The sequence below is a fragment of the Rhinolophus sinicus genome, chromosome 2 (assembly GCF_057876585.1).
Source record: "Rhinolophus sinicus isolate RSI-liver-muscle chromosome 2, RSI-T2T, whole genome shotgun sequence".
Classification (NCBI taxonomy): Eukaryota; Metazoa; Chordata; class Mammalia; order Chiroptera; family Rhinolophidae; genus Rhinolophus; species Rhinolophus sinicus.
The window spans coordinates 144,265,441-144,287,587 of NC_142502.1; the positions used below are offsets into that span (position 1 = coordinate 144,265,441).

At 41.6% G+C, this 22,147-nt stretch overlaps 1 long non-coding RNA gene across 1 annotated transcript; it reads right to left on the reverse strand.

The window, feature by feature from the left end:
- Positions 1-1,444: 1,444 nt before the first annotated feature.
- Positions 1,445-21,749, reverse strand: LOC109438322 (uncharacterized). The gene is made up of 3 exons (XR_002136367.3): positions 21,439-21,749; positions 6,728-6,816; positions 1,445-1,574 (listed from the first exon to the last, which is right to left on the reverse strand). It is a non-coding gene; the product is annotated as an uncharacterized LOC109438322 (long non-coding RNA).
- Between the last annotated feature and the right edge of the window lie 398 nt (positions 21,750-22,147).

The following is a 22,147-nucleotide window of genomic DNA, read 5'->3' on the forward strand; positions in this document are numbered from 1 at the left end:
TTCTCACAAGATGTAACTGGAATTTTGAAGGAGGTGACGTAAGACTAAAGATTAATTTGGGGAGAATTGATACTTCTGTATTAACTTATCCAATCCAATGGAGCATAGATGAGTATGCAGATCGTCTTCTGTCCTTTATTAGAGTTTTTCTTTTCATTTAAAAAATTTGGAGATAACTACAAACTTACAATAAAATGCGAACATGCAAAATAAACACTTTTTTTTTTCTGAGTCATTTCAGAGAAAATTTCTGACCTGATGCTTTATCATCATGCCTTGGTACTTCAGTGTGTATTTTTTACAAACCAGGACATTCTCCCATGTAACACAACACACCATCAAAATCAGGAAATTTACACTGATTCATCTTTACCTTCTAATCCTAGGACTCCAAGTTTCATTTATTGTTCTAATACCATTTTATATAGCAAAAGGATCCCATGCAGAATCAGGCGTTGCATTTAGTTGTCATGTCTCTTTCATCTCCTTCAGTCTAGAACACTTTTTCTGTCTTTCCTTGATTTTCCTGACCTGGGTTTTTACGACCTTATTTTGTAGAATGTCCCTCAACTGTCTTTGTCTGATGTTTTCTTGGGACTAGATTCAGGTTATGAGTCAGGTTACGCACACTACCACAGAGGTGATGCTGTGTTTCTCTTGCTGCGTCCTGCGTGTCAAGAGGTATATAGTGTGCCAAATTGCCTCATTATGGGTGATGTTCTCTTCTCTTTGATCACTTGTCTATGGTGTTGCATGCTAGGTTTCTCTTCTGTGAAGTTATTAATTCCTCCTTTAGAATTAATGAGGGTTTGGGGGGATATTTTGAAACAACATAAATATCCCATTCCTCATTAAATGTTCAATTTATTAACTTACTTATTTATATCTGTATTGAAAAGATGTTCTGTTTTATTCAAAGGGATATAATCCATCATCATCACGATTATTTTGATGTTCAAACCATCCCCAGAATGGCCAGTGGGAGTCCCTTTGGTGAGAATTTTTTATATGTCCCCAGCATTCTTTGAGCACTTCCTTGATTTCTGGCACAATGGAATGTGCCAGGACATCTCTCTGGGTACTTTCATCACCCCATTTCACCTGAAGTCCGACTTCCATTTTAGGTCACCACTCCTCCCCAGACACACACACACACACACACACACACACCCCTCACCCTGCACCAGCTGCCACTGGCTCCCATCCCCCAACCACAGAAGCTCACCTTGCTCTGCCCCACCTCATGGCTAAGAACCAAATTGAGCAGGAAGGGAGGGGAGCAAAAGGAAGAGGAAGAACCTTGCTTAGAGTTTTTAAAGTTTTATCAACAGAAGTTCTGTATATTCTTGCTGTATTAGTTTGCTAGGGCTCCCATAACAAAGTAACACAGACTGGGTGGCTTAAACAACAGAAATTTATTTTCTCACAAATTGTAGAGGCTAGAAGTTGGAGATCAAGGTGTCCACAGAATTGGTTTCATTCTGAGGTCTCTCCTTGGCTTGTAGATGGCTGTCTTCTCCTTGTGTCTTCACATGGTCTTTCCTCTGTGCATGTCTGTTTCCTCCTCTTCTCATCTTATATAAGGATAGCAGTCATATTGGATTAGGGCCCACCCTAATGATCTCCTTTTGACTTAATAACCTCGTTAAAGACCCTATCTCCAAGTATAGTCACATCTGAGCTATTAGGGTTTAGGATTTCAGCATATCAATTTTGGGGGGTATACACAATTCATCCCATACTATTTGGTTAAGTTAATTCCTAGATACTTTATGGTTTTGATGACTACATTGAATGCTCTCTTATTCTACTTGCATTTTTAGAAGATTATTGCTAGTATAGACAAATGTTATTGATTTTTATATGTTAACTAGCAACGTTCCTGAACTCACTTATTAAATCTAATTCTATGTTGATTGTTTCCTTCACCATCAATTATACATTTACTTCATTATCTAATAGCCTTCTCAACCAGCTTCATTTCCAAAGGGCTACCAATTCCTGTAGGAGTTCTCTCACCTTCTCCAGTTAGATTCCTGTAGACAACTCTGTATGACAGATTCCAGGGGGAACAACAAGGTCAAGAACAGGATTTCTTTTTTTCATAGTTAACTTTTTTTTTCAGGTGTACAAAGCAACATGATAGTTAGACATTTACACCCCTCACAAAGTGATAACCCCCCTCCCCCTAGCTACTACCCCTCTGACATCTTATATAATTGTGACAATACCATTGATTATTTTCCTTATGCTATACTCCACCTCCCATGAATTTATATATATACAGATATATGTATACGTGTGTGTGTATATATATAAAATAGTTGACATACAATATTATTCTACTTCAGCTTCAGGTGTACAGCACATTGGTCAGGCATCTATACAGTCTATGACGTGATTCCCTTGATAAGTCCAGTGCCCATCTGGCACCTTACATGATCTTTACAACATTGTTGATTATATTCCCCATGCTGTATTTCATATCCCCATGACTATATTGTGACAACTAATTGCTCTTTTTAATCCATTCACCATTTTTTGTTTTGTTTTAAGATGGAAGAGATTTAAATGGCCACAGGAAAAAAGCACTTGGTGAGAAAGAATTAAAGATAGAAGAGAGAAAGGGAGTGATTTGATACATTGGAAATCTGGAATGTTTTTTGTTTTGTTTTTTAGCAGAGATGGCAGAATTAGCCTTGGACGGGAAAAGACAAGAAAGTAAAGGTGGGTGGGGATGTGGAAAAGATGGTAGGTTGGGGATGCAGAGATAGGTTGCAAGATCTCCTCTTTGAAGGCTTCACCTGTTAAGTCACCTGTTTTAAGATAGAGGGATGTTGGATGGCCTGAAGAAGTTGGGGTTTGGATGGAGGGCTGAAGGAGAACTGTAAAGGTTTATTGTAATCACAGGGGTTTTTTTCTTCATCCTACCATGATTCGTTTACATATGTCTAATTTAAGGAATAAACCACTTCCTACTCTTACCACCATGAAAACCGAGAAAAAGTCCCTTCCAGAAAGTTCAGAAGGTAAGAGCATTCATTACGAGATGCATAGCTCCTTTCTTATTCCTAGTAGCTTGTATTGCCTCTGAAAATTCACGTCTGTCTTTAAGAAGGAAATGTGAGGTGTGTGTTTATGTCTGTATCTAGCAGATCCAAAAATCACCCACTGAAATTGTCAGGAAAATGACTATTCATACTTCAGCTACAGTGAAAACGTAAAAGCCAACTCAGCTTAGAGAGACCATGCCCATGCCAACACTCATACTCTATACCTGGGGCTCCAGAATGTGATACGGGAAGAGGTCACATGCCCCAGGTAACCACCGGTCCAAGGAAGATGAGAAACACAACTGAATCTAACCTGGAGTTTGGAGCCCAGAGCCAAGGGCCAGCCCAGATCAGTCAAGCCAACCTGTAGACCCATTAGCATGAGAATAAAGGATTTCTCTTTCAAGCAACTGAGTTTCAGGATAATTTTTTAGACAGCATAACTGTAGCAGTAGCTGACTGATATACCAATTTATGTTAGAGGAAGCCAACTTCAGAATAGGAGAAGGATAGAGGCTGACACTTTTGAGTTACATAAGCAGAAAGTGTCTCTATTTCATCTGGTAAGCTGTATTCATTCATTCATTCAAAAGATATCTAATGAGCCTCTATTATATTTTGGACACTAGGGAAAAAACAGTAAATAAGCCCCACGGAGCTTACATTCCAGTATGTGACAGGCATTTGCTGCAGGCTTACAGGAACAGAGCAGGGGAAATAGTTTTAGAATGTCTTAACCGCGGTGCAGCCAGCTCTCTTACATGTGTTTAGCTGCTACAACTCAGGCTTTAAGCCATTCATATAACCCAAGTTAGTTCCCGTCTCTACTTCCCTTATGAAAGAAGTGACTTGCCCTGAGTTCCTACTATTTGACAAGCACAAAAACTACATTATTTTTAATCATTACAAAATCTTTAGACTGGTTAGCAGTATTCTCATTATATACACGAGGAAACTGAGGTGAGAAAGGTGAAGTAGTTTGTCCAGAGTCACACAGCTGGGACAGACACGGGATTTGAAGCCAGTTGTGCAGAGCTACAAAGCCCTGTTTTGATCAACCATATTGCCTCGCATAAGTCTGGCATTGTCCTGGAAGGTTCTAGCTTAAAAGAAAATACTCTCTAATGTCAGCTAACTTCATGATAAAATAAAAATGGTGGGGGCCGGCCCGGTGGCTCAAGCGGTTAGAGCTCCGTGCTCCTAACTCCGAAGGCTGCCGGTTCGATTCCCACATGGGCCAGTGGGCTCTCAACCACAAGGTTGCCAGTTCAATTCCTCGAGTCCCGCAAGGGATGGTGGGCTCTGCCCCCTGCAACTAAGATTGAACACGGCACCTTGAGCTGAGCTGCCTCCCGGATGGCTCAGTTGTTGGTTGGAGCGCGGGCTCTCAACCACAAGGTTGCCAGTTCAATTCCTCGAGTCCCGCAAGGGATGGTGGGCAGCGCCCCCTGCAACTAAAATTGAACACGGCACCTTGAGCTGAGCTGCCGCTGAGCTCCCGGATGGCTCAGTTGGTTGGAGCGCATCCTCTCAACCACAAGGTTGCCGGTTCAACTCCCGCAAGGGATGGTGGGCTGTGCCCCCTGCAACTAGCAACGGCAACTGGACCTGGAGCTGAGCTGCGCCCTCCACAACTAAGACTCAAAGAACAACAACTTGAAGCTGAACAGAACCCTCCACAACTAAGACTGAAAGGACAACAATTTGACCATTGCTCCCCAATAAAGTCCTGTTCCCCTTCCCCCAATAAAATCTTTAAAAAAAAAAAAAATGGTGATTTCTGGGGGATACCTATGACTTCATCTTTTCCTACTAAATAAATTAGCTTCTTTTTTTTTCTTATTCACATCCTGTGAAAACGTGTTTTAAGCCCCCTAGAAATTCTTCAAATGGGTACACATCCCAGAACGTACAATTTTGATTAGCTCTTCAAATTTCTCATCCAAAATCTAATCCCAAACGCTATCCAAAAAAAAAAAAAAAAAAAGCAGAAATCAACTCTTTGCCCTGGGATAACAATCTTAGACATCAACATAATCATCAAATTTAAAGATATTGGCTCTACTGGCCAAATTTGAAACAATTTGAGCATTAAAAATAATAACGGTAATAAAAAATTGTAACATTGAACAAAACAACAAAAAGGAATCTATAACTTAGAGTTAAACTTTTTTAAAAGATGGAACAGGGCTCTTTTCAAACAAATAAATGACAGCTAATAAATGTAGAAGTGATATAATCAGAAAATCATTTTACAATAACTGATGTAATAAATGCTTTAAACAAGAATCATCAATAGTTACAAAACAATTGGGTATAAGATTGTTGGGGAACAGATACTTCCCAGTCTCAAAGTGTTACCCCTTTGATTTCTTATTAATTACAAAGGGTAAAAAGTACCTATACAATAGAGAAATCTAATGGACACCATCTGAACCAAACAGTAAAACTTAGTTTCACCAATAATGAAACAAATTGACATTATATACCTTCTGATGAATTGCAATGGAAAATATGTCCTATGTAATATTCTTGCCCAAAAAATGTTTATTCAGAGTCTGAACACAGGGAAACAATCTGACAAGTCTAGATTGAAACCATTCTACAGGACAACAGGCTTGGACTCTTTCAAAATGTCAATGTCATGAAAGACAAAACAAAAACAAAAAAACAGGTGAGAAGATTGTTCTAAATTCAAGGAAACCAAAGAGACATGACAAATGCAAAAATGCCATACTTGATGTTTGATTGGATTTGGGGGAGGATTTTAAAAGACATTTTTGGAACAACTGGAAAAATTTGGACTATATTTTAGATAACTTGTTAATGTTAAGTTTTGTGGGGGTGATAATGAGATGGCGTTGTGTAGGAAAAGGTCCTTATTCTTAAGAAATGTATGATAGATAGATAGATGGATGATAGATACATAGATAGATAGATACATAGACAGAAAGACGATAGATGATAGATAAAATAATCTTGAAAGTGTAAGAGAGAGGAAAAAAGAGAGATGTAGCCAGAAAGCAAATGCTAACCACTGTTAATCTAGGTGAAGAATCCAGGGATTTCATTGCTTTTTCTTACAACTTTATTGTAAGTTAGAAATGTTTCAGAACAAAAATTGGGGGAAGAAAAATAAAGGTGTTGGAATAAATGGAACCTCAATTCCTTACCTTGCTGGCATTTGAAAAACACCGAGATTTGAAATAAATCATCCTTGGGAGATACAGTCTTGTCTGAAGCCTGGCTCAGTCAGGTTAACTGTCCTCACTGCAAACCCACACTGAGTGTCCAGCCTTTAAGTTCCACACACACAGGAGCTGACCAAATGGGGTGCTGGCTCCCCTGCAGCTTCTCCCAGCCTGGGGCATAAGGATGATTGTTTGGAGCTGGCTTTGAATAGACAGAGGATATTAGTGCATTGCTGGGAGAGTCCGCGAAGAGTGAGTCAAGAAAAGACTGGGAAAGATGAGGGAGCAGAGATGGGATGTTTGCAGCCAGGAAACAACTGAGGGAATGTGTGGGAAATGTGGAGGAGGGGAGTCTGGGAAAGGGTGAAGGAGCAGGGGTTATCTAAAAACCGTTTAATACAAAAACAACAGGGGAAGGCTTATTTGGTCTTGTTTATTTACCTACCATGGGTTCCCACTGTGAGGTAGGCAGACAGCACTCACCTGCATTTCCTCATCCTGCAAATGAGCAGACATTCCTGCCACATTCTTTCATCCAAGGGCCGCTTTCTTTGCTAACCACTGGTCTTCTCCTAGTTAATGTGACCAAGGTACAAACAAAGAATTTTAGAGTTGGAATATGTGTGAAGACATATTGTAGAGGGCAAGGGTACCGTCCAGTTTGGGAGCTTTTACAGTCGTCACAGCGACCCATAAAGGTGGTGAGAAGCAGTCAGAGTCTGGATGCATTTGAAGGCAGAAGTCAAGCGTGTCACATTGCGGCCTTGCCTATGATATCACTGGCCTCTCAGATTTCCCTTTGGCATCCCCTATCTCTGTGGTTTATGCTCATAGTCTTTTTTAACTGGAACTCTCCGTTTCTTAGAGCCACAAGGCAAGCTGGAGCATGGACAGATGAAGGCAAATCCATCCCTGGTCCTCGAAACACTATGCAAAGGGCATGCCTTCCTGATAAAGATTAGTCAGCAACATCAAAGGAAATAGGGTCCAGCTCAACGTTTGACTTTCCCAGGAAGGTTTACTTCACACAGTGTGACGTCTGCCTCCTATGCAACTCAAGGGCAGCCTCCTCTTAGTAATATTATCCTATGTGACATGAGGAGAGTACTTTACAATTCTTTCACACTATTTGGAGGTCGTTCCTGACCCCTAGATTAGATTATGCCCCCTTCTGTGTTCCCAGGGTCTCTTGTTCTTCCCCAATTATAATTCTCACTATAGTTGATTGTAGATACTTGTTTAATTATCTGTCTTTCTGGCTAGTTGAAAAGATTTATGAGGAAAAGACAATGTTAACCCCTGGTACCTAACACAGTGCCTGGTTCATAAAAGGCATTCAATACATCCCTATAGTTGAGTGAATATATGTGATCAGGAACTCTTTTAATTTTTAAAACTTCTTCTAAGGTGGGTGTTATTATTTGCACTTCATTGATGAGAGGGAGGAGCTGTTGAGAGATTGTGGACACAAAGTTAGTGGAAGAACTAACTGGAACGGTACCCAGGTCTCAGCTCTTTCCACTACGCTCCACCTGGAACCTGAAGAAACACAATCACTCCACAGGCACTTACTGATTCTTCCCTATGTCACGTTCTACAATATGCTCATGGGAGACATACAAAATGGAGTCAGATTTGCCTTCAGATGCTGGAAACCAAATGGAAGGAAGTGAACATGCAAATACCTAATTGCACTACAATGTGGTAAGTACCACGAGAGCTCCTAGGAGGAATGTCTAACTTTGCCTGTGTGGGGAAAGGCTTAAATGAATCCATTTGATCTCAGTTTTGGTGAGGGGAAGCATTTTGCTAGGAAGAGAACAGGGAAGGTTAGTACAGGACAAGGCTGACAGGTGGCGCTTCCAAGGACAGGTGACCTTATTTCCTGCTATGTTGCTGTCAGTCACCCATCCGCAGTAAGCCCTGGTTTCAGGAAATGGAGGAATCAGTCCCAGAAACCCAGGCATGCTGAGCTCAAAAGCAGACAATGAAACAAGAGATTCACAGTGTGCTGTCAGGTTGTGTTACAAACATCCCTAGAGCTCACCTACCTGGGCCACCATATACAGACTGAAGCAGCATCTATATGAACAGTGTTCATTGGACTCAGGCAAAGCTCAGCCCTCACTATCACACACAGTGGCCCCAACACCTCATTTCAATCAACATATAAAATCTATTTTTGCTACAAATGAAAGAACACTGCAGGTCATCTGACATAAAATAAAGTGACGCATGACTTGCTGTAAGAGGGAAGAGAGCAAGGGAAGACCACTAGTTTACTGCAACCTGCGAGAAGTTGCCTGACAAGAATATAACAAACCAGCCAGGGCAGTCAGCAGTCCTTCTGTCATAGAGACACGGCCCTGAAGGGCAGCCAATGTTCCTCTGTGGTCATTGTCATACCATATTAGGAATTTTTGTTTTTGGAGGGGGGGAAGCTATTACCACTACCATAAGCAGTGGAAGTGACAGGACATTTTTAAGTAGGAAAGTATGGTGCTCATACACACATTTTAGAAGGATAACGGAAAGCAGTATGAATTAGGGGAATAGAGGACAGAGACAGGGAGATTGTTTTGAAGGTTAATGACAAACTACCAGTGAGAGATGGTGAGGCATCTACCTAGATCATGAGAATGAAGAGGAGGAAATGCGTTAAGAAACTATTTAGGAAATAGAGTCATCAAGACCTGGATGAGTAATTGCATGCAGGGGGTGAGAAAAGTAGGAAGAGGAGAGGATGGCTTCTGAGTTTCCGGAGTAGTTGGAAGGGGTGGGGGGGAGGGAGTGTGTGTGTGTGTGTGTGTGTAAAGAAAGTTCTGTTTTGTAACTGTTGAAGTGACTATGGACCACGGGCATAGGTTTCCAATAGGTAGATGGATGTGTGGTCTTTAATTCAGGAGAAAATTCCAGGCAGGAGATAGTAATTTGAGAGTCATCAGAGTTTAAATGGTCCGTAGGAGTGGATAAGGTAACCAAAGGAGACCATCCAGAGAGAGGAGAAGGCTGAGGAGCCAAACTTAGGGAATAGGAACATTTACGGGGCAGCTGGAAGCAGTGGCCCATGAAGAAGACTGAGGAGTAAAGCCACACAAACTCCAGACTCTAAACACCCCTGGGAGTCTTAGGTGTTCTAGCTTAGCTGGAATTGCGTGTGGCTGCATACAACACAAGCCTGAGTGCAGTGGATTCATCACCAGAGCAGTCCAGGCAGGGCTTAATGGAGTCCTCAAGACTCGCCTTCCTTTCTCCCCTTTTCTCCTCGTTGTCAGATATGGCTGCTCCACATCCAGGCATTACATCCTCATTCCAAGCAGGAAGAAGGCGCAGGGCAAAGGGCAAAAGGCATTTGCCTAGTAGCTCCCATTTTTATCAGAAAAAGAAAACAAGTTTTCTGCGAAGCCCCATTCATCAGACTAAAAACTACCGTTCACTGGCCAGGGTTGGGGATATGAATAGCTCACTGCATGGGGACCTGGGGAGATGAGGTTGCTTGTTTTTTAACCTTTTGTTTTGAAATAATTTAAAACTGACAGAATACTTGCAAAAATAATACAAAGAATTCCTGTATACCCTCCACCCAAAATCTCCAAATATCACCACTTACCACATTTACTTTATCACGTTTGCGATCTCTCACCTGCCCATTTACTCCTACATACTTCAGTGCTTCCTAAAAATAAGGATCTTCTCTTCTGTAATCATCGTACAACGATCAACATCAGAACATTAACATTGATGAAGTGCTATTATTTCATCTACCGCTGTGGCCAATTGTCTCACTAATGTCTTTTATCGCACAGAAAAAAAATTCTTTCTGGTCCGGTAACCAACCCAGGATCACACACTGCATTTGGTTGTTGTGCTGCTTTCGCTGCTTTAATCTAGAACGTTCCTCTATCTGTCTTTATCCTTCGTGTCATGGACATTTTGGAAGACCACAGGCCAGTTACTTTGTAGAACACCCCTTATTTGGATCTATCTGATGTTGCCTCATACTCTACGTGGCACATTTTCAACTAGAACACTACAGAAATGATGGGGTGTCCTTCTCAGTGCAACCTATCAGGAGGCCCCTCGTTTTCATTTGTCCTATTAACTTGAAGAGATATTAACTTTGATCACTTGGTTACAGTGGTAAGGTGACAATATTGGTCAGATTTCCCTCCTACAAAGTTACTATTTGACACTTTGAAATTAAATTAGTAAAGAATCTGTGGGAGGCACTTTGAAACAATATAAATATGTTTTCCACCGAGTTTTCACCTACTGGTTTTCACATCTGTTGATGATTCTTGCCTGAAATAATAATATGGTGATTGCAAAACGGTGATTTTTCTAATTCTGTCATTCATTCTGTAATTTGTTAGTTTGCCTTCCATCCTATGGAAGCACTTCCTCCTTCTCCTCCTCCTCCATGTGTGTATTTCTTTGTTTCAGTATGGCCTCATAGAGTCCTAGTCTAGTCAATGGGTTATAATCCACTACTATCAATTTATTTGAGTGCTCAAATTGTCACAGATAGGACATGAGGAGCCCCATGAAGCTGGCTTCTGTGTCCTTTTGACATGTTCCCATCAGTCTCAGAGTACTTTTCTTATCTGAGGTTATTTTTAATAGGGCCCATGACCACCTTGATGAAATCAGGTTTCGGGTAGTAAGCAACAAGAGGGGAAGCGAGATTGTGTAGGCGACCCCAGTGTCTCCCACAGCAGCTCCTCATCAGCCCAGAGCTGGCCGCTTGAATCCAGGCTGACAGCCTGGCTCTGTTCTAACAAAAAAACTGTGTGCCCACATCCCCCAAAGAGCCTAGAGGCCATGTAATTCCATCCTGCCGCTACGCACCGTGATCTTTTATCATCATCCAACGTGAGTGCTCCTAGGGCCAGGTCCCCTGCGTCGCACAACTCCAGGAAGGGCCATTCCCATTGTAGACTGGGAATAATGCCCTACAGCAGGGGCCTGCAAGCTTTAAGGACCAGAGAGTAAATATATCCAGCTGTGTGGGTCATGCAGTCTCTGTAGCCACTATTCAACTCTGCCATTGTAGTGTGAAAGCAGCCATAGACAATATACGTAAATGAATTAGCATGGCTACGATCCAATAAAACTGTATTGATGGATACTGACATTGAATTTCATATCATTTTCATGTATCGTGAAATAGTATTCTTACATTCAATTTTAAAAACCATTTGAAAATGTAAAAACCATTCTTAGCTCGTGAACTATATATGTATATATATATATGTATATATATGTATATGTATATGTATATGTATATGTATATGTATATGTATATGTATATGTATATAAAAATAAAGGTGGTTGGAGCGCAGTACTCTTAGCACCAAGGTCGCCAATTCGATTTCCACAAGGGCCCAGTGAGCTGCGCCTTCCACAACTAGATTGAAAACAGCGACTTGACTTGGAGCTGAGCTGTGCCCCCCACAACTAGGTTGAAAACAATGACTTGACATGGAGCTGGTGGGTCCTGGAAAGACACACTGTTCCCCAATATTCCCCAATAAAAATTAAAAAAAAAAAAAATGCTGGCTGGATATGGCCATAGTTTCCCAACCCCTCCCTGTCCTGCTCAGCCTGAGTTGTCAGTTGTGGTTCCCCTGCCTCCAGCCAGGTCTCTTTCTTCTCCCTTACCCTCGTCTCCAATCTGCCATCCTGCTCTGGGCTTGCGCTCCAAGTTCTGCCGTCTACCTTCCCAGGTCGTTCCTCTGTGCCCAGGAATCACCATTCAATCATACATAAACTTCTTTCCACCTTTAACCTCCTAGCTCGTTCCTTGCCTTAACTGCAAAGTGAAAGCATTCCCTAACAAACGGTCTTCCTTTGCTGAATTCTAGAAAGGATGCTATTCAATTTCCCATGCCCCCCGACTCATGGGCCTGGGAAATGCTTTTGACATTCTCCACGTTCCTTGATCCTACTTCCAAATCTTTACACTCCACCCTCTTGCAAAACCCTCTCCTCCTTTGATGCTCTTATCATCCCACTCTTTGAACAATACCTAACACACACTGAGCGAAAGCCTCACAACAACTAGGACGTTGGTACTATTATTATCCCCAATTTGCAGAGAGGCACAGAAAGGTTAAGGTCACATGGCTAGCAAATGGCAGAGCCAGGATTCTAATTCCAGCAGTCCGTGCTTATTTCTTACCAAGACGGTACGCTGCCCGTTTTCTATGACCATGTACCATGTGGATAACTATTACCCTTCATCCGAGCCTCAATATCCATTATCATTTAGGCACCTGGGAAGAAACACATGCACAGTCAGCCGGAAGAGGATTTAACAGAGGAACTATTTGTAAAGGTGTAGAGCAGTCTTTCTCAACCTTTTTTTATTACCATCCACCCTAAGGAGAAAAATTAAATCAATTTACTAATTAATTTTAGTAATTAAATTAATTAATAAGACATACAGCTCACCTCAACCCCATCCACCCTTCTCACTATAAGTGAAAGTTGTCTTTCTAACTGGAAACAGTGGGTGTCTCTGCGGCAGGGAGCTAGATGGCTAGTGGGGGACAGGAGAAAGACCTCAGCTTTTGAGTGTTGTACCGTATGGGTGTTGTCACATAATTTTAAAATAAAATGTAACTTTAAAACTTGACCCAAAATGCAAATATGGTCATTCTTTCCCATGCTCCAAACACTTCAGTAGCCCATCTGCCGTCAAGTTAAAATCCAAATTCGTTCACATGTCACACAAGTCCCCTGGCATACTTCTTTAGCCTCATCTCCGCAGCTTTCCACCACAAACCCTGTGTCCAGACATGTGAATTACTGAAAAGTGAATGCATTCCCCAAGGAACTTTCTTCTTTTGTTGCCACTTTGCTCATAATGCCACTTTGTATCAGGTGTCTGTTTCCACATCCTAGAATGCAAAGCCTCTCCCTCCCCTCTTCTTCCTGGTAAATTCTTCATTCTTCAAGACCCAGTGAAAATAGCCTCTCCAGACAGACTGCCATGAAAATAGCTGATGACCTTCTCCTCTGTGACACTGCTGTAGAGTGTGGTGATTAAGAGTACAGGATCTGACAACAGACTCTGTGGGTTTAGATCCTGGATTTGTCACTTACCAGTTGGTGACCTTGGGCAAGTTACATAACCTCTGTGCTTCCATTTCCTCATTTGTAAAATGGAGATAGAATAATTCTTATTTTGGAAGGAGAGTATTCATTCACCAAATATTTACTGACTACCATATAGCAAAACAGAGAAAAATTCCTGCCCTGGTAGAACTTTCAGAGCAGGGGTTGGCAAACTGCAGCCACTGGGCCAAATTTAGCCACTTGTTTTGTAAATAAAGTTTTATTGGAACATCGCCACACTCATTCGTTTACATATTGTCTATGGCTACTTCCATACTACAGGGGTTGCAACGTAGACCATAGGGCCTACAGAGCCAAAAATATTTACCTTTAAGAAAAAGTTTGCTGGCCCCTGCTCTGGTGAGATTGAGTTCATACATGGAAAGTACTGAAATTTAAAAACATTGCCTGGTACTTGGTTAGCACTCAATAGATGCCAGTTTTGTTAACATTATTGCATACCCTTATGATAACACTTCACATGGGTACTCAGTAAAATTTTGCTGAATAAGTGAATAAACAGATAAGCAAAGAGGAACCAGAAGTTGGGGTCATGGAACCCACTGGATGAAGACGTTCAAGAAGGTGGAAGTGGTCAGCTATGGCAAGTGACAAATCGATATTGAAGAAAGACCATCGGATTTGGCAATCAGATGGAATGACCTAACCAAGGAACAGCATGTGGATTTGGCAATCAGATGGAATGACCTAACCAAGGAACAGCATGTGTATGGTGGGGAGGACAAAATCTAGTCTGTGGTGGGTTTAGGAGAGAATGGAAATGAGGAAGAAGAAATAGGAAAGTAGAGATTATACAGCTATGTGACAGCAGGTATCAAGAAAAAAATGAAAACATTTGGTCTGCTACCTGAATTTTTTAAATCTGCTACCAAAAAATATCAGGTTTATTAGAATATTGAGGTATTTGATGGATGTTCCACTTATCTTTGAGCGGTTTGGTGTTGGGTAAAACATCAATGATTAAAATTCAAGTCTAGAACTAGCAGACAGAACTTCAGGCAGAAACTTCAAGTTCAGAACCATTAAAAGACTTATGATGGTGAAGCAGATGACGATAATATTCCTTTGTTTCTTTTGGGATCTTAGTCATTGTGTGATCTTAGCTGGTTTGAAATGAGCATTCAATACAAATAGGAGTGTAAATTTACCTACAGTAAATTTACTGACAGAAATTTACCTACAGTAATTGCCAAACAAAAACTGTACAAACATATGTTTTGCTCATTCCATAAACATTTACTGAGTACTTTGAATGCACTATGCATTCTGGTAAATATAAATCGGTGTGTATAGAACTTAGTTAATTTGGTCGTTGCCTTCCCCATCACCTTCAGGAATTTATGATTTAGTTAGCGAGAAAAGCTAGTTGAGCAAATAGGTTCAATATTTGTTATCAATGCTAAAGTAGAAGTTTAGATGAGTTATATTTGGGGTACAAAAGAATAAAATAATTTATATGAAACTATTTGCCAGCTATTTTTACATCTGTACACATGTACATTAAGACTAAATAAATTAATTAACATCAACTCACAGCTGCTTTCTGGAGAACACGGATGAGACATTTAGGGTTTTTAAAGGGACTACAGAAGAGTATCTTTAGTTTGATTCTATTTTATTAAGATATACACTATATAATATTTTATTAAATATATACTATAAACGGAAAAAGTCTATAAAGATATATGTTTAAAATATTAACAAGGGTTATATCTGGGTGGTGGGATTGCTGCAAGATTATTTTCTTCACTATACTATTTTGCACTTTAAATGTTTATACAATAAACAGGGCTTATTTTTATAATCACAAATAACAATAAAACCATTGAGTTTTAACCACAACATGTTACAAGCATACATGTATGCTTGTAAGCACAGAGGCTAGGGATTTTTATGTTTTTTTAAGACTGTCCAGTGTTTAGTTGTTACATGAATAGCAACAAAAATTTCTCAGCCTACAAATGTCAGCAGATGATATCTCAAAGAGATGTGTCTAGGAGTTGACTCTCTTGGTCCTTTTCTGCAAGGTAGCACGCCAGCCAGGCACCTGCTGTGGAAACACTGGAATTTACTTTAAAAAGGGAGTGGTGTGCATACAACAAATGAATATAGCATAAAACATTTAGTTTGGTCGCAAGTAACAGGACACTGGTAAAAAGTGGCTTAAATAATAAATATTTACTATTTCACATAACATGAAGTCCAGAAGTAGGGGGATTCCAAGTCGGGTTAACTCAGTAGCTCAGCAATTTCACGATTCCGGGTCAGCTTTCCTTCGACTCTCTTGGCTGGAGCACTGCACATCATGCCTCACACAAGATGGGGGGTCTACAGGCGGGAGATGGTGGGGCGGGGAGCGGGCATTCCTTCTTCCTCCATCCTTTTTTCTCAGGGACTGAACTCTTGCCCAGAATTTCCCTAGCAGGCATCTCCCTGCATTGTATTGGCCACTGTGACAGTTCAGTGCAAGGAAAAAGAAAACCAGGGGAAGAAAACTGCACTCAGTCGAAATTTAAAACCATAACCACTTCTAAAGCAAGAACTGGAGAAAGGAATTATCATTATTGCTCCAGATCAACAGTATCCAGTAGAATTTAATGTGAGCCATAATGCGATATATATATATATATATATATATATATATATATATATATATATATATATATATATATATATATATCAGAGTAGCTAAAAGGAAGTCTTCAGTTTCTCCTTCATGAATGAGCTACATACAACATTGCTAAGCAACCAGCATAATTAGAAGTGCCAAGTGGCATTTTCTAAGTGTCAAGGGTCCATCTGGTATTCCAACAAAGGCACCTTGGTCATGGAATTTGAACTTTGAGTTATGATTCTGGATGTGACCCTATCTGTGTGCTTTTTATTGAGTCACGTGGCTTATCTGGGCCCAAACTCCTCATCTTAAAATAGGTAGTTCTTTAATGTCCTTTGAACTCTAGTATACTCCATGATTTTATATGCCTGCTTAACTGGGGGACCCTCCCAGCCCTTATCTGACACCAGCATGCTGGGGCAGCAACACATGAGAGGTCGTTCAGAAGGGCACTTTCTCTGATGTCATGGGGCAAAATGTACTTTTAGATGGGAAGGAAGAAGACAAGGCATGGTGGCTTGTCATTCATTTACTGAGGAAGTATCACAGGGCACATGCTATGTGCCACAGTGACTCTAGGTTGTATAACAGAGAATAAGACACGGTCTTTGTTCTCAGTGAGCTTACCGTCTAGTGGGAATATAGATAAGCAGATTTGCAATTACAAAAGGTGTCGAGAGGGCTAGGACAGAGGAAGGAGAGGGTGTACATGGGGGGAGCACCTAGTCCAGCTGGGAAGAGGTGAGAGAAGTCTCCTCGGAGGGAGGGATAACCAACTGAGGCCTGAAAGAAGAGCACTTCGTTGCCCCTTCTGGCAGCATGAGAAACTGCTGGGCCTACAGTGCACCTCCTACATGTTATCCACTTTTCCTTTCTTATTGTTTTTCTATTCCTTTCTTTAATGTATTTACCCAGCTGTCTGTATAGTGTGGGACCTGGTGAGAGGATCACAAGGAAACTCTTGCAGCAAACTGAAGTTTTCTATTTCAGGTCCTTCTACCACCTCCACCACCTCATTTCCGTAACCACCATCACCACCTCCACCATCACCACCTCCACCACCATTACTACCACCAGCACTCCCACCAATGTCACCACCTCCACCTTCCTCACCTCTCAACACCTCCATCATTACCACCATAAGCACCACCTCTCTGCATCAACAAAAAAGTACACAAGTGAGGCTTGTTTTAACCAATCCCAAAACTATGTGTAAAATCTGAGTTAATATAATGAACAAAGTTAAGGGATGATTATTTGCTTTTCTAAATTATTCAATATACAGCAACCTTAAATAGTTAAGTTTCCCTAGTGTTTTTTATATGTGCTTTAGTTTCCCAACATTTTAATTACCCAGATCTTTTTAGGAATATACCTATTTTAAGAAGTAAGGCATATCAGAGACAGGATTTTCATGCTGAGAAAAAAGGGCAACCATAATAAGTAGCTCATAAGATCTCTTTCTTTATTCGTTAAATCAATTGTGAAGAGTTTTGTAACACGCACAAAACTACTAAGCATTAGGCAGTTTTAGTTACTTGCCCATAAATCAATGACTGTAAACGTTAAAGTTAATTCTATATACCATATAAATAGTATAAATAGTATACCTATATATAAATGTGACACTTTTGGTACATAAGTGTACATAATATATATGGTACATATATTTTTATGCTTATAGTGTATTTCACAAAATATTTATTATTCATTTGTATACATAAATATGCAATACTTATCAAATATATTTGATCAATGTATATTACCGTGTTACCCCGAAAATAAGATCTAGCTGGACAGTCAGCTCTTATGCATCTTTTGGAGCAAAAATTAGTGTAAGACCGGGTCTTATATTATATCATATTATATTATATTATGACATTATATAAGACCCGGTCTTATATTAATTTTTGCTCCAAAAGATGCATGAGAGCTGATTGTCCAGCTAGGTCTTATTTTTGGGAAAACATCCTTTTCTAACTGTGAAATTTGGGTTAGAGACTAAGGTAGATTGTAAAAGTGGTCACAACTTCCTCTCACCTGTGTAGCACAACCCTTGCCATGTGACTTTGCCACTCATCAAGAAAGAATCTATTTCGCTGTTCCTTGACTCTTGACCCTGAGTTGGCTGTGTGACTACTTTGGCTAATGGGATATTAACAAATGTGACGCAAGCAGAGGCATGCACTTTGGGGTTTGCCCTCTCTTGCTGATCTGGGAACCCTGCAACCTCACCATGTGATCTAATCTGGACTGGCCTGCTGGAGAATAACAGATCATGTGGCACAGCTGAGTTAGCACAGTTCAGGCCCTACTTGACCAATTAGTCTGCTAAACACCAGATATGTGAGAGACCATTCAGCCCCAGCTGAGCTGCAGAGGCCAGAAGAGTCACCAAATTGACAGGCCAGAGACTCACAAGAAATAATAAAATGTTTATTGTTGTAAACCATAAAATTTTGGGGTGGTTTGTTATACAGCAAAAGCTAACTGATACACAGACCATATCTTACTGAGTTTTGTTTTCCTCTTCTCTCTTTATCCATTCCAAAAAGCTTGGGTAAAATGTTTGGTTTATTGGAGCCACAGTTGCCACAAACATATGATCTTTCATTTTCTTCCATTTCTAAAAACTCTTATTCTCTTATAAGCTTCCTTTCTCAGTTATGGCCTTTACAGAAGAAAGGGGCTGGGGAACAAAGGTAATAAAAATGAGGCCTGATGTTAAGGGTGAGAAGAGAGCTGGAGATGTGAATTAAGGTGATGACGGTGGGACGGGGAGGTGAAAAAGAGACAGCAGTACAGCTCATAATGTGTTGAGTAACTTCCTGGGAGAAGTTCATTCTATTAAATCAGAATCTCTATGAAACTCCCTGGCACTGCCCCCAGATGTCCCCATGTTAAATTGCAAACACACATTCTAAAATTCCCCTTATGTTCCATTCCTTAGTTCCTCTCAATCTTTTTCACTATCCAAAATATGGCTTTCTATTTTGGTAGTTAGAATTATTTGGGCTGTAAATGACAGCAGCCCAACTTGACCTTAAATATCCAATATTATCCTCAGGCTTCAGGCAAGATTGAATCCGGTTGCTCACATGATGTCCTCAGGGCACTGTCTCTCCATCTCTGTCTCTAGGTTCTACGTCCCTGTGTTTTGGTTTCCCTGGATCCCTCAATCCCTTATTTTGTGGGTCCCAGAGTTGAGTGGTGGCCACTGTCTATTATATCTCTCCATCTTGGTTGACCAAGCCCTTCTTCTCCTCCCCACTTGTTACCCTATCATGTTAAAGGCACTAAGAGCCATCCAATTTCCCAAGTCAAAAATTTGGAAGTCATCCCAGACTTCTCCATTAGTCCCCATATCTAATAGATCACAAAGCCAAGCCATTTTTACCCCATCTGTATCTTTGGAATTGTTTTTCCCTCTTCATGGCCATTGCCACTGTGCTTCGTCATGCTCCGTTATTCCTGTCATGGAAGAAGAAAATTTCTTCCTAATCAGTCTTTGCTTTGCTCCCTACAAACCATCCTCTGTACCTGGAGTAATCTATTAAAAATGTAAATCTGAGTCTAGCATTCCCTGCTTAAAATCTTTGGTTATATAACTTACACAAGTTTCTCCACAAATTTAGGGTACAATGTGACCCTATTTGGTGATTTTTCCAGTTGATCACGTGAACTTCCAGCTGACTTGTTGGCAGAGAGCCTAGTTAGTTATCTTAGGTTGAGTTCCCTAGAAACAGAGCCTGAGCTGAGGATAAGTGTTAGTTGTTATTGTAGGGACCTCATTGTTCACTGCCACTGGGCTGGGGCTGAGCCCACTCTAATCCACCCTGCCTGGCCTGTAACTATAATACAGAATCTTGGGGCAGAAGATAGGGGGTCGGTGTCTTTCCTCCTAAGAAGCCCTGGGCCCCTCATGTAAATTGCTGTACCCAGTAACAAGCTCTACCTACCTGGGGCTCAGAGTGGGGTCTTGATCCAGTCACAAAAGATTCTTTTATGCCAGAAGTCAAAACTCAAATGCCTATAGGAGCCAGAAGCCTGACAGACAGGGCAGCCAACCACTCAGCACCAACCAATTGTAACCAAGCAGGAACTCGGCACTCACAGTCACATCTTTAGAGTTTTTTCAGGAGGAGCCCAAGATCTTGATTTTTATGTGAAACATTCTGATTTTAAACATTTAGCTAGATTTTTGTTTTTAAAGGCAGGAAAACCAAAACTTGTCTGGGTCCTTATCTGTCCTAGGGCTGTCAGTTTGTGAATTTGGTTTTACGCCCTGATCCCAGAATAATGAATGCCCACTTGCCCTATATTTGCATAACTATAGGGGCCATTGCAATGAACTGAGTGGACAAAGGTTAGCTGTGAACCGCTACAAAAGGTTCCAAGATTTCAAGATAGTCTAACCTCCTTTAGGGTGGCCTTCTGACCTGGCTCCTACCCCTTTCTATAGCCTTTCTGTTATCCCCCACCCCCATACTGTTTCACACCTCAGGGCCTTTGTGTTCACTAGGCTATCCCCGAGAACTTCCAGTTATCTATCTGCATTCTTGCCTGCCATCGAAGATTTGGCTCAAACACCCCTTCCTCTGGTCAGCTTTCTTCTCCCTGATCTCTACTTTCTCTTCTGCTTACCCCATGTTTTAAAGCAGTTACCCCATTGCCCTAACGCTTTCTTTTCAGGGCTGTTGCCCACCTGATGGCACCCCTAGAATGCAGGTCCCTGGGTTCATTCACCTCTGTATCCCCATTGCTTCATAGAGTACCTAGCCCTTTAAATGCAAATTGAAGGACTGGGCATCCAATTAAAAAAATAACGAGTCTGACCATTGCCTTTCACACACCTTTCATCCATTTGTGAAGAACTGGTAAGTTTTATTTTGAGATATTAAGTTGAAACTTGGTGTTTGAGAGAAGGGAAGAAAACCCCTCTGCATACTTTCATTTTTAAAAGGACCACACATTTGTGAAATACAGTTGGGAAGAATAAGTTTTTAGACTTCCTTACCTTTGGACATAGCTGAGGCTTCTAAGAAGAGTTCTAGAACGAGAGAATAGCTAAACTGGTCATACTAGCTTTTCTTCCCAACCTCCAAGGTTCCAAGGGCTCTTAGAATCGTAGATGTTAGCTGCCTCAGAGGGGAAAGGGAACCAGGTCTACTGAATGAAACAGCACTTGTAGGGAGGCGGCGGCCCACGGTGGGCGGAAGAGCAGCCACAGTCGAAAGACCCTTTGCATAACCCACTCTTGAATTGACTGAGGCTTGTAGAGTTCCAAACTGAAACTCCAGAAGCAAACCCTAAGCGGTTACATTTTCTCGACAAGGTTTCTCAGCCCTGTCAATCATTTTCTGCTTTCTCTTCCTCCCCAGCGCATGTACACACACAAGCTTTGGTGGACCGCTGCCTTGACATTGAGCCTCTCTCCTACCTGAAGTGTAGCACCTCAGGAAGCCGCGAGGTTGGCGTTTCATTCATAATATATGAACTCAAAGGAGGAGGGAGGCAGGGATAAGAGCTTTTCGCCTCTGCGATTAAAAATCCCAGCATTGCAGCTGAAAGGGAAAATGACCTGGGAGTGAACTGCATCAGGGATGAAGTGTTGCACGCACGATAACGGTACGAGCCAGCGCGTCAGCGGCCCGCCCGCCGGCTATTTATACTGCGCAGATTATGCAATCTAGCTGCAGCCATTCATACCCAGACTGGGACGACGCGCGCCGGGTGTCGGGCGGGCGGGGGGGTACCATTCCCGGGCGCCGGGTCAGTTTCTAAGTTTGCATCATCCCCTTCATTACTAGGGAGCTTGGGTTTCCATTCCTGCCGGCGGGTCTTGGGGGAGACAGCTGGGCTACAAACTCACTTGGCACACACGGGCACACACGACTGCTTATTTAAACAAAATAATAAAGGCACCACAGCGCCCGAGGCGCGCAGGGCTGGGCTCCCTGCAGACCGGAAGGAACTGATAAACCGAGTGCTAATGACACCCGCTCCCTCCCCCGTCGGAAGTGTCCTTCGAGCGCCGGTCATTGAGAAATACGGAAGGGGCAGAATCGGGGTGAGATGAGGACATGCCCCCGCGCAGCTGCGCGAGCCTCGCGGGGCGGAGAGGAGGGGCGCCGCGGTAGTGGGGGGCT